A 13,756-nucleotide genomic window follows, 5' to 3' on the forward strand; every position below is an offset into this window, starting at 1 on the left:
TCTACCTGCTGTGTGATGAGTGATTTCAACACTTTCTCACTAACATTTGACAGTATCTTTTCAGATACTGTCATACGTTTTGAGAACACATTCAGATGTATTCTTGAGTTGGAGGAGGAGTAACAAAGAGTATATTTATTTGGTCCTAACTTTTCCAATCGCTGTTGCTTTCAGGAAGTGACCAGAGGAAATCAGCCAGTGTCTTTGGGCTAAACTTTCCTTAATATATTTAATTGAAGAGAGTCCAGTAGAAGAGAATTTAAAATGGGTGCAATTTTTTTAATGCAAGAAATAGCTCATTTCATTAATTCTAACCTTCATGACTTCAATTTTATGTTTTTATCTGTATGTCGATTGTTGTAATGAGGGGAATGAAGATAGTTTATAGGGCAATACTTCTTTCTGGATTTTCTTAACATAGCATACTTATGTGGGAATTTACCTTCCACCTTGTCCAAGGAATGAGGTTGGGTGTTGGCCGGTTTTCATCACATCCTTGCTGAGATCTATGGTAGCTCCACTCATGAGACTGTCCTTCCCTCTACAAGTCTTCTCTGATGATAGGTCCAGTTTTTCCTTTTAAAATGTAACAATGACCAAACCAAATTCCCCGCAAAAACGTCTTTTTTTTTTTTTTTTTTTTTTTTTTTGCCAGTCTGGAGAAGGGCTGCTGAGCAAACACCTAGCCCGCATCTGATTTGTTCCAATCTCCCATTCACCTGCCCACTCCCACCTGCACCCTGCGCAGACAGTGCCTGATTTTTGACCTCCAAACCTGGGTATAATTAAACCGCGCCTCCAGCCCGTCCTGGATTTTTAAAACGACACTGCGCTGGGGTGGGGGGAGGTCATTGCTGGGCAACTCGGCAGAGTTTGGAGCAGATACAAGAGCCTCCCTCCCACGGGGTGTGCAGAACCAACAAGCCGAGTACACTCGGAGTTTTGGCTGCCTTTTCTGCTAGGATGGTTGGGGAAAGATGTGTCCTCCTAGCGTTCCGACCAGACTCTCTGACCCTTTGTGTGTGTGTCTGTCTGTCGTCTGTCTATCTGTATCTTCCTCCCTCCGTCCTCCCTCTTTCTCTTTCCAGGCGTGGGAGTTCTTTTCCAGACCAGAGAGGGGCGCCTTTCAAGTTCCCTCTCCCCTCACCCACCGATTAAAAGAATGGGGAAAAAATAAAACAGGAGTTACAGCGTGGATCTGCTCGATGCTGAATGAATGGAGACTTGGGGTGGACCTGCGCGCGCGGTCGCCCTGCCCTAGACGCTGTCGCCCCGCGGCCTGTGGGGTCTCCGCCAGCCCCTCGCCGCGCTCCCGCCCCGGGTGGAGGCTGCCGCCGGCTCCGCGCCCGACGCCGAGGCCGCGGTGGCAGCGGGGAAGGTCGGGGGGAGGGTGGTTTCCTCCCGCCCCACACCCAGTCTCGGAGCCGGATATATAGAGTGTCACGTTCTGGAGCCGAAAGACGAGAGCAGTTTCCTAGTGGCTGGAGTACTTCCCGTAGCCTCGGGGAAGGACCGGGATTTAGAGCAGCACTAGTTGAACCCCACCCCGAGCCGGAGAAGCAGGTATTGCAGGGTCCGCAGCCCAGCCGCTCAGAGCCCGCGCCTCGGAAGGCAGAGTGCGGGCTGGGGTGGCCGCGGAGGGCGGGCTTGGCAGGGGTGGCGGGAGGGGCGGGTCCCCTCGGGGCGCGAGGCAGGGTGGGCGTGAGGCCGGGCGGGAGCAGGGAAGCGTTTGCCGAGCATCTGCAGGTTGGAGGGGCCCCCGTCTCACCCCGCGGTCAGCTGGCGGTTTGGGCGCGTGGGGCGCCGGCAGAGCCCGCCAAGGTGGCGCGCGCAGAGGCGGGCACGGCTGCGTGTGGGCCAGGCCCGCAAGGGTTAACCTCGGGAACAGCGCCAGGGCAATAGGGGACCCAGGGAGAGAGGCGCCCGCCCAGGTCTGGGCCAGGCCTCCTTGTCCCCTGCGGCTATTCCTAGAGAGAGCGCGTGAACTCCGGGGCCACGTGTGGCGCTGTGCCTTTCTCGGTTGCCCTCCCTGCGCTTCCCGCTTCCCGACCCCGGAATCGCGGTCTCGGACGGCGCTAGCCCCAGCCTGGGATGCGCGCGTCTGGACCCTTGCAATGGGACCTGGCCAGTACCCAGCCCCAGGCTAATGGCCAGGGACGGTAGGGCGGGGTCTGTTCCCGTTGAAAGTTTTCTACCGCTTCCTGTGGCCTGGGCATAGTGAGAGTAGGGGAGCAAGTACCAGAAGACTCCAATTGGAATAGATGGCTTGCGGGAAAGCGAGTTAGAATCCCCGCAGGTCAATTCCATTCCATTAAAAGAATCCTAGAAACCGTAGGGAGGAGTCCCAACTGCCAGCCTCCTACTCTTTCTCCTTTCCGGATGGGTAGAATTATGAACACTTATTCTAACGTGGATGAGTTACCTGCTGTGAGCAACCAAGGTTCTCGCTGGATCTGCAAGAGCTTTGGCAGCAGGTTGAATCATATAGTGCCCCATGGTGCCGTGAGCAAGAACAGAGTGGGCACAGCAGATTGACCGGGAAACAAATGAATTGTGCTTTTCTACTCGTGAGAGCCTGCATCAATTGAAGTTTGACACTGTGCAGATGGAAATTTGAGAATTACTCTGGTTTCTCTCTATATCCCCATTTCTGTGAGCTGGAGATTTGGCTGAGGAGCATATTTAGTCTAAAAGGGGACTAAATACAATTTTAAGGCAAACTCTCAAACTTCAGGAGCAGGCTTTTCAGCAAAATCCACATTTAGGGATATTTGTGTGTGACACTTCTAGATGACCAGGGGCCTTTACAAGCCTGTCTCAAGTGTTGCAACATTTCATCTGTAGTATTTCTCAAGATGCAGGTCTTTGGGGTACTCTTTTCCTTTTTCTGAGGCCATCTTCTGTGCCTACTTTATTAAATTCCTAACTTACTTCTAACATTGAGTTATAATTATCTATCAAATAGATATAAATTGCCATGAGTTGGTAAATCTTACAGTGAGACATTTTCTCCTTTACTCAAAAGAGGGAATGTGACATCTAATCACAGAAGTGGGAAAACCTCCCTTTAAGGGGGTGAAAATAAAATAGACCATTTTGGTGTATTACTTTGGGGTTTATAAAGAATGTGACCATCTTGAACAATTCAATGTTTGCTTTCCTATCTTCTCAAGATGTATTCTTGAGTATATTTCTTTCCGGCAACATCTGGGCAGCCTTAAGCCTTTGTTTTTATATTCATTCACAACACGGTCTCCTGAAGGATAATGCACAGTGGACATGAACAGCTGGTCCCTGCCAATCTATTCTGACATTGTGGGTTCTGTGAGAATACTTATAGCTCTTGAAGAACCATTCTTCACACATTATTGTGTTAACAGACCACTTTAAGAATCTGACAAAAGCTAGGAAATACGAGAAACAAACATATGCACATTAACCCAGAATTCTGCCTAAAATTTCAGGAGTTCACAGTCTCTTTGATACCCAACCACTCAGATGTTAGCCATCCAGAGGCCCCAGGCAGGTCCAACTTCATGGAAGCACAAACTGTGCAGTCACTCAGGACTCTATACTTAGAAGGACCCCATGTTCGCTTTAATGTTCTGCTGTCACTTTCAGCTGTTTTAATAACTTTCCAACAAGGAGCTCCCAATTTTCATGGTACACTAGATCCTGCAAATTCTATAGCCAGTCCTGACCCTGTTTAGAACTTATTGAATAACAGTGTTGTCTCGTACCCTTCTACATTCCAGGTGAATTCACCTGGAAGTTAGCTACTGCATACTTATGTCACTAAGCCCTCTATGTCCACTTCCCTCATTGATAAAATAAAGACAACAGAAAATAACCTTCACTCTGTTTATCATAAAAGGTTGCTGTGATATAGTAATTGAGGTAGGTAAAAAGAGGTAGTAATTGTGAAAATGTCTGCTTATCCTGAACAGTTCTATGCTAAAAAAAAAAATGGTATTATTACATTTTGGACTTTTCCACTCCACTTTCCAGAAGTAGATTGAGGAAGGTTGTTTCAGTACAATAAAAGGGGTGTAGGTCCTTTATAACCCTTATGTGTTGGAGGGGGAAAAGGTAGCTAAGGTCTCCAGTATTTGTAATATTCATTAAAAAATTATTATGTGGACAACATTGAAAGTGACAACTCAAAGTACAAAATAACTTGGATCCCAAAGATACTTCCTGAATTAAGTTGATATTTGGATCTAATTCATTCAAAATTTGAACAATGAGAATAATTTTCAATAATTGAAAAATTTTGAGGAGGTAATTCTGTTTGCTTCATTTATGTTTTTAAAAACCCATATTTTCAAAATCTTGAACAAGTTATTCTTTTATGTATTCTAGCAATATAAAGCACACTTAGTCCCTTACCGAGCTGTCTTCAAGTCCTGTGACACTGAGGGAGGAACTGAGAAACTTTGGGCAAGTCCTCTGTCCCCACACTCCTTCCTTAATTACTTCTCTCTGACCTCAGAACTCATCTTTATACCAGCTTTCATTCCTAGCATGATGGCAACACACTGAGAAGGGCTGAGGAAGAAAATAGAGCAAAAGAAAATGGGTCAAACTCCCACATTAAGGTCTTATCAATTGGGGGCTAAAGGCGATAGATGGATATTCCTTCCTTCATGCAATTACCCTGTTCAGAGTCATGCTGTATACTTCAGGAAATGAAGTACCGGTCCTGTACTTGATAAACTCATGACATCATTGGCAAGACAGCACACGTAAAGATAAGGCGTTAGATAACAATAGCAGATAAGTTGGTACAAGGCAATATAAGATTCAGCACAAAATGACTGGTACAGAAAATAAGTGCAATGAGTTCCCAAGAAGAGAATAAAATAAACCAAAATGGTTACTGAAGCTTTAGAGGAGAGTTACATGAGATAGCCCTTAAAGTTCTACTCCTGATAGAGATGAATGAATGAGTCTTCTGGGTGATCAGTGTGACAAAAATGAAAATCTGGATTTTCTGGGGCCAAAATTTTTATGTAAAGAAAAGGCAGGAAATGAAACTGTAAGAAAACTTTCCACTGGCTAGCTTCATTCATGTGAAAAATAATTATTCAGCCCATTTTGTGGCCAGACACAGTGCCAATTTTACAGCATTGAGTTTTGAATAAAGCAGATGTGCTCCCTATTCTTTTGGAACTTACAGATGTTTAAAAAAAACACAAAACATAACACAAGTTGTTGAAAGTAGTATGGAGAAGAACAGGGTGATACGAAGGAAAAAAAAAACAGAAGGACTGGCTCCGACTTGGTGCTCTGGGAAGGTCTCTGTGACAAAGAAAGATTTAAATTGATTTTGAAAGAGTCAGAGGGGTCAACTTGGCAAAAAAAAAAAAAATACAGTGCAAAAAGTAGTCTGGGCAGAGGAAGTAGCAAATGGGCAGGCTGTAAGGAGATAGAAAGGCTGGAAAGGCTCAAGGGACAGAAAGAAGGCACATGTACCTGGAGTTTGGTGAGGGATTTGCTGAAAGGTTGGATATGAGTGTGAGGAGGTGGGTAGGAACCTGGTCGTGCAAAACTTCACAGACCTTGATAAACATCTTGAATGTTATTTTAGTGGAAAGCCATTGAAGACTTTGAAGCCAGAGACTATCTGATATATATTTTAAGGAGATCTTTCTGACTCCAATAAGAGAAGGGACTAGAGGGATAAAGGACCAAATGTAGGAAACCAGTTAGGAAAGAGTGCCGGTGACTACTGACAGGGAAGATGTAGAGAAGAGGAAAGAAGAGATACATTTTGAAAGTAGAATTGATAGAACTTGGTGATCGAGTGGATATGAGAGGTGGATGAGGTGGAAAGAAGTATGAGCATAAATTCCTTCAATAGATACTGCTGAATGTTTATAATCCCAAACAAAAGGCTTCCATGCATATGAGTTAGAATTGCCATAAGAACTGAAAAACGAATGAAAACTGCTAACCCTACTTAGTACCTTTGGAAAGTATGTTGGGTAGAGCTGAGAGAGAGGAGGAAGGAGGCTTTTGCTTTTCATACTATCATTTGGACTGTTGGAACTATTTTTAAACCATGCATGCATTTTATAATTTTTAAAGATTACCACCACAACAAATATGGCTCCTGTTTTTCTCGCTTGAGCACATGGATAGAATATGGGCTCTAATTTCCTAAAATGACAAAAACCAGGAAAGAAAGGCCTGATCCTCACCAAAATGATGGTTCTAAAGCATAACTCCCTCCCCTGCACAAAACCTTTCCATTCTTCCCCCTTGACTATATCAGTGTTTCCCAAAATGTAGTATGTGGATCATTAGTTCCTTGGGATATTAATAGTAGTTAAGAGAAGGGGAAAAAAAGGTTTCTTTATCATACAAGCTTGAGAAACACTTGATTTAACCTAGTTAAGCAGTTTTATTGAAGGAATCCTCAGCGCATTTAATATACTAATGCACATTAAGAATCATCAAGAAAGAAGAGACATTTTATGCTGTATTTCCTAAACTTTTTTGACCTTGAATGCTTTTTTGGCAGAACATCTAACAGAGTCAGCATTCAGCATAACACACTTTGGGAAATGCTGCCCTATATTAATAGATTAAACCTTTTAACATCTACCGCTCTCTATTAACCATCATCATCTCCTCTCATGTCTTTTTATGCTGCTTGGAAGAAAGCAGGAGACCGGAATCAACTCTGTTAATAGGCTTTAGGTTGATGGCGGAAATACTTCTGCTCTATGGATACGAGACAAAGAGATATTCACAAGCAAGAGCTGCAGTCTGATTAAAAACATTTCTTTTTTTTAATTTCTACTTTTCTGGCAAGGTTATGCAGGATCTCTGTGAGGTACGTCCTGTCAAGTCTAGATTTACACACGAGGAACCTGAAGCATAAACAGTGGGGCAGACTTCACAGACCATCTTGTGTCCCATGATAGGTCTGGGCCTTATTTGATGTTTATAATATATCTCCTGCAGAGCAAAACCATGCGAATACCTAGGGCAGTGATATTACAATAAATCTCTTTCCTGGTTCCCAATACGTTTGCAGGCTGGTGGGGTGGAGACAGGAATGCAATCTGTGACCAAAGAGCAATGCAACCGAGCAGAACAGAAGAAACAAGCTCACACATCTGTGGACTTGGCTGTGGCTGGTGCTCTACAGCCCAGGGATCAGCCAACTGTGGCCTCAGGGCCAATCTGACCCCAACCTGTGTTTATACATCCTTTGAACTAAGAGTGATTGTTATATGTTTTAATGGTTGCGGGGCAGGGGAAGAAAAAGAAAAACAATGTTATGTGGCACATGAAAATTATATGAAATGTAAATTTCAGTGTCCGTAAATAAAGATTATTTGGAAATCAGCCAATGTCATACATACATCTCATATTATCTATGGCTGTTTTAGTGCCTCATCCAATGACCAGCAAAGCCTAATATATCGACTATCTGGCCCTTTACAGAAGGTGTTTTGCTGACCCCTATTCTAGACTGGTAAACTCACCAGCCATAGATAATTTTAATAGTTTTTTTTTCATTTGTTTTACATATTAGGGGGTGCCTTAATTAGTTCAGGCTGCTATAACAAAGTACCATAGATTGGGTGGCTTATAAACAACAGGAATTTATTTCTAGCAGTTTTAAAGGTTGCGAAAGCCTGATTCATGGATGTCTTTTCATTGTAACCTTGCAGGTTGGAAGGGGCAAGGGAGTTCTTTGTAGTCACCTCTATAAGGTCACTAGTCCCACTCTGGCGGTTTCCACCCTCGTGACCTAATCACCTCCCAGAGGCCCTACTTCCAAACACCGTCACATTGAGCACTAGATTTCAACATCTGAATATAGCAGTGGAAGACCTACACATAGGTAAACTGACTTCCTGGAAGCTCCTCACCATTATTGGCACTGGCGTCATGACAATGCTATTTCTTGTCAATGGCTAGTGTAGCTAATGTTACAGGCTGATGTGAGGAGTGGAAGATAGTCTTGAAGGTAACAGCTTTTGAGAGTTATTCAAACATTTGAACTCATATATGGAGGATGGGCACTCAGGTAAATATCACAAGAGCTCCAGGAGGTAGCAGGTAATTTACTCCAATAAATTAGAAATCTACCACCTCTGAGCATGAGTAGTCACCTCCAGTTTTTATTTCAATAATGAGGCAAATCTACTTTTTATTAATGCACGCTTTTTGTGGAAAGTGATGGTTTAAGGGTGACAATCTTAATTTTGGTGTGACAGAAATACACATTTCCTTGTCCCCACCCCACACCTCTTGAATCAGGATTTTTCGTACGAAAATCCCCAGGTGCTTCATATATAACCAGCATAGCTCAGGTATACAAAATGGGGGCACAACTGGTCGAGGGACTTCCATGGGACTTGAAACCAGAAGATAGGAGGCTTGGCGCTTAGGTCTACCACTGCTATCACGAAATCTTTCCAGATCGGGGTATTCTGGGGGAATCAAACAGTATGAAATATGGGGTTCCTTGCCAGCCGCATTCATCAGGAGATTTCCATGCCTAACTAAGAGAACTACCTTTAAAAAAAGAATGGGTTTCAGGTGAGATCACTCAATAAGCATTTTTCCATTTTATGCAGTAGCAGTGCCTGTATCAAAGCAAAGAATATTGTGTAGGCAACAATGTGATTAAGCAGACAATGACAAAAATGACTATAATTACCAGACACTATGACTGCCATTTGTTTATTGTTTTAGGCATGGTTTATTTGAAAAAGTCTTAATTTTTTATCCCTAATCTTTACAGTCCAGCAAAAACATTTTCAAACTGCAGCTGACAGTATGTGTGCCTTATGGCTTTTGGACATACTATTATCCTGTTTTTAAGGCATTTTAACTTCCCAGGTTCCTCCAGAGATGGCCCCAAAACATTGAGGCACGCACGTAAAGGGAGGAAGAGAAAGCAAAGCCTCTTCCCTGTGACTCTGTGTACAGAAGGCAGAAATATGGCCTCTCCTATCTACTTATTTGTCCTTCCACCTCAGCTGAGGAGTTGTTGGGTCAGTAACATTCGCTGGTGAATAACAGGATGATCACAGGAGGCAAGAATAATATTTCCTGAGCCAAGCCATGAGAAAAAGTCATTGTGAAAATGCTCCACGTTTTAGAAAAATAGTGCCTTATTTATCATAGGTCAGGGAGAGGACACATTCCACAAAAGTCAGCACAAAACCCAGGTATTCTTAAGGAAAGGAAAGTTGGAAATTAGGAAAACCATTAAACTACATGTCTGGTCCCAACATATTTGAAACCTTTAAACATATTGAAACTTTAAGTACTTCATTGGCAGAGTTAGATATGCCAATGTACAATATTGTCAAGAAACCGGAGGAATCTTCCCAACTGTATAACTATTCAATGTGCATGCATGTATTGAAGGTTTTTGCTCATTACTTTCAAGAAAGGATATCTAATACTAAAAGATATGTGGGTAGTAGCAGCATAGTTTTATCTAGTGATAAGAGCATCTTGAAGATAGACAGTATTCATTTAAGAAAAATAGAGCCATTTACCTAAAACAAGAGAAATTGTCCACTTAATTCCACATGAAATATAAATGTACATAAGTTACCCTGATAAATGCTAATGAAATCAACTTCATATCAGTCTGTTTTTTTGTTTGTTTCTATTACACAATAACTGTTGTCTCATTCTGAATTGAATCTCATTTCTATTGTGCTTTGTTTATATGAGATCGCCATGATGAGTATATAACCTAAAAGCCCGACACTTGTTCTCGTACCAAAAGGCTTTGAGAGCATGAAAAGCCACTTGCAAAACTGTTCTCAAGGGTGCAGGAATCTTTGATGGTTTGGAAGAGTTAATTTCTTTCATCCACATGAGCAGTTTCCTTCTTTCTCAGTATGTTGTACTTGTCAAAACTCTCTCCTTCCTAGAATTGCTTCTTCCTTCTTTTCCTCCTACTATATTGGTCTAGTTCTTCCTGAAGCAGTGGTTCTGCAATTGCTGTGCAGTGCATACTGATCACAGAATTTCCCTTTAGGTAAATTAGGTCTCAGTTTCTTTTAGGACACAGTGCAACTTGCTCAAATTAGACTTCCCTGAACTCCTCGATGTACTATATGTTGGCACATATCACACCATCTTATCTACTGTACATAGTGGTGACTGCAAATAGCTTTGCCTTAATCAGGTATATTCATATTCTAAATTGTAGAATGACTGAGTACCTTATCTATATTTGATCTAGTTTCCTCGTTTATAGAAAAGAAAAGCCACTCCCAAAGATATAAAGTAACTTATCACACTTCTATTTAATAGATGAGTGTAGACTAGTATCCAGATCTTATTACTGCAAATCCCATGGCCATTCCATTTGTTCATTCTTTCTTCATTCATTCAGTATATGATTTATTGAGTGTCTGTCATGTGCCAGACAGGGTGTTTAGCTCTGCAAATATAATGGTGAATAAGTTATATAGTACCTGCCCTTAAGCTTTAGTGCCCCCTAATCGTTGAGCAATGTTTAACCAGTCACAACTTAGGAGTTTGTGAATTTTTTTTAAGATGCTTAGTGTAAAAATCTAAAACACTCATAAGTTTTTATGTCCCCTTCCCCTTCCTAACCAGCCCCAGTCAATGATTTAGCTTCCCAAAGCCCTGAGCAGTTAACACTAATAAAGGTGTGATGGGAAATGGAATTAAAATAAATATTAAAATGTCCGCAGGGAAGGGAATGAACGTTTTTCACAGGGAAACAGTGTTTTCCTTTATTCATCACAAATCCTGAGGATTAGTTAGCCTGTGCTCCCATCCTCTCAGTTACTCACTCTTTCTCCCAACCTGGCTATGGAGTGGGTTCCATCCTCAGGCTTCCCCTTTCCTTTCTGCCCCTAAAGATAGACTTGCAATCTCTTTGTGTTTTAAGTAATCAAGTGCTAATCACTGGAAAAAGAGATAAGGGAAGAGCAAAAATAACCAATGTGGGAAAGTTACAAAGTGTCCAGGATACCTTTGAGTCTTGCCATAGGGTCAGTAGTTAATTGCTGACTTCTAAGATGACAAGTGGAAACCCTGTTGTCTTTAGCCATTCATCTTTATTTCTAGAAGAGAAATCAAAAAAACAATCCTCTGCCTTCAAAGACCTTACCTATACTCTTAAATCGGGATGAGTATGGGCATTTGTCTGATGAGAGGATTTATAGCTTTCAGCAGATTTTCAGAGAGTTCATGGTGGAAACAAGATCAGAACCTTTGGGAACAATCAAGTGGACCATTTTACCTCTTTGAAATACTCCAGACCCAGGCCACTGCCAGAGCAGGAAAGATCCCTTCTAAAGGTTCCTCACAGAGATCATAGAACTGTTTGGGCTGTTTGCATGTTCCATCTTCAGGGGGTCACGTTATTTAGAGCACTACAGTGTTCCAAAACAGGGGCAGCTCAGTGAATGCTAGTTGGGGGTGGGGTGGGGTCGCTGGTGTATAGGAGCCTTTAACATCACCTGCTATCTGGCTGGGTACCCATAAGCAATTAGTTAGCCTTTTGGTTTTCCCAATGTATTAGTTTGCTTGGACTGCTTTAAGAAACCACCACAAACTGAGTGGTTTAAATAACAGAACTTTATTGTTTTACTAATCTGGAGACTAGAAATCCCCAATCAAGATGTCAGCAGGATGGGTTCCTTCTGAAGGCTGTGAGGGAAGGAGCTGTTCCAGGCCTCTCTCCTTGGCTTGTAGATGGTCATCTTCTCCCTGTGTCTTTAAATCTTCCCTCTACGTGTCTATCTATGTCTGTGCCCAAATTCCCTTTTTCATAAGGACACTAGTCGTATTGAATTAAGGGCACCCAGCTCCAGTATGACCTCATCTTAACTAGTTACATCTACTACTTATTTCCCAATGAGGTCACATTCTAAGATGCTGTGCTTTAGGACTTCAATATGAGTTGGGACGAGAGAGGTGGCACGATTCAATCCCTAACACTCAGAAGACGAATACCTGACCTAATGCTGGACTCCTCCATGCCACAATTCAATTTGGTGATGAAACTATGTCTACAAAGGACTTTCATGTTACTCAAATAAACAAACAAACAACAACAACAACAACAACAACAAAAGAATGAAACAAACAAAAACACACAGAACTGAAAAAAAACAAAACAAATGTTATATACATTTTAGGTATGAATTAATAATGAACATAAGTAATGACTATTGCCTTCACCAAGTGTTTCTTCTCCACGTGACTTTCCTTACTTTTATGAGGTATAATTTGCATGTAGAAAAGTGAATATATCATGAATGTAATAAGTTGAATACATTCAAGCATCTCTCAAATTCCAGTTTCTAGATTAAAAAAAAAACAAAAAACTAAACGTTATGGGTACTCCATAAGTCCAGTCACCTTCATCCAGTCACTACTTATTGCCCCCGTAAGTAACCACTATCCTGACTTCTAAGTCATAGATTAGCTAGACACAAACATAGATTCGCTTTGCCAGTTTTTGGGAGTTTATATAAAAGAAATCATATAATATGCACTCTTTTGTACCTGGCTTCTTTACTCAACATTATGTTTGTGAGATTTATCCAAATTGTGTGAATTGGTAGATTATTTATTCTCGTTGCTGTACAGTACTCCATACTGTGAATATGCAGCATGTAATTCCTTTTGATTTAAATTAATGCCAGTTGATTTAATCCAGCATTCAATCAATCGTTGATGAACAGGTATAGTTTCCACTATGGGGTTCCTAAGGGTAGTGCTATCAAGCACACCCTTATGAATGTCTTTTGTTGGACATATGTATACATTTCTGTTGTGTAATACCTAGGCATGGAATTGCTTTATAGAGGGAGCATTAATGAAATCCGCCAAAGAGTTTCCAAAGTGGTTGTACAATTTATACTCCCGGTAGCAGTCGTCAAGAGATCCCCTTGTTCCATGTCCTTATCAGCACTTCTTGCTTCCTGTCCTTATTTTTGCCACTTTGGTGGGAGAGTAGTTGTATGACATAGTGATTTTGTTTGTATTTCTTTGGTGACTGAAAACACTGAGCACCTTTTCACGTTTTGTATATTTGGTCATCTGTATAGCTTCTCTTGAGAAGTTCCCAAGCCTTTGTCCATTTGTCTATTGTCTTTTTTATGATTTGTGCATATACTTCATATGATATGATTTCTTTGTTGGATATATGTATTGTGCATGTCTTCTCCCAAGCTGTGGCTTTGCTTTTTACTCTCTTAATGTTTTTCTTTTGATGAATATAATAGAGTCTGATTTATTAGTATTATTCTTCTGTGGTGAGTGCTTTTTGCCTACTCACAGATCAAGAAGATGTTCTCTTCTAAAGAGTTAATTGTTTTGTTTTTCATACTAAGATCTGTCCATCTGGAATTAAGTTTTTTATATGTTGTGAGAAATAAAAATACATTTTTCCATTTGGATATCCAATTGACTCAGCATGCTTTATTATAATTCTACATATGAGCAGCCTGAACACCTCAGTTGGAACTCATGAATTTAAGCACAAAGTCATTTAAGACACATCGCACTGTAACGGCTTCTGGAATCCATTGTGATTATGAAAACTCGAGAACCCTCAATGTTAAGATCAAAGTACTTATTTGACCTGCTTATAGGGACCTAATTTCTGATCTTATTTTAGGTAAAATAAAATAAATTAGTTTATTTTACACTAAAAAATCAAAGTGTAAAATATAAAACAAATGGGTCTGAGCTACAGTGAATATGGATGAAAAAAATTTGTGAT

General features: G+C 41.3%; 1 protein-coding gene across 2 annotated transcripts in view; it reads left to right on the forward strand.

Moving 5' to 3' along the window:
• Positions 1 to 1,304: 1,304 nt before the first annotated feature.
• The window catches only part of FAR2 (fatty acyl-CoA reductase 2), a 136,079-nt gene continuing 123,627 nt past the window's right edge, over positions 1,305 to 13,756 (forward strand). For both annotated transcript variants that reach the window (XR_004424113.1, XM_033116796.1), the window contains exon 1: positions 1,305 to 1,563. The gene's annotated coding sequence lies outside the window, so the exon portion shown is untranslated. The remainder of the gene's footprint in view (positions 1,564 to 13,756) is intronic.

This window comes from Rhinolophus ferrumequinum, chromosome 10 (assembly GCF_004115265.2).
Source record: "Rhinolophus ferrumequinum isolate MPI-CBG mRhiFer1 chromosome 10, mRhiFer1_v1.p, whole genome shotgun sequence".
NCBI lineage: Eukaryota > Metazoa > Chordata > Mammalia > Chiroptera > Rhinolophidae > Rhinolophus > Rhinolophus ferrumequinum.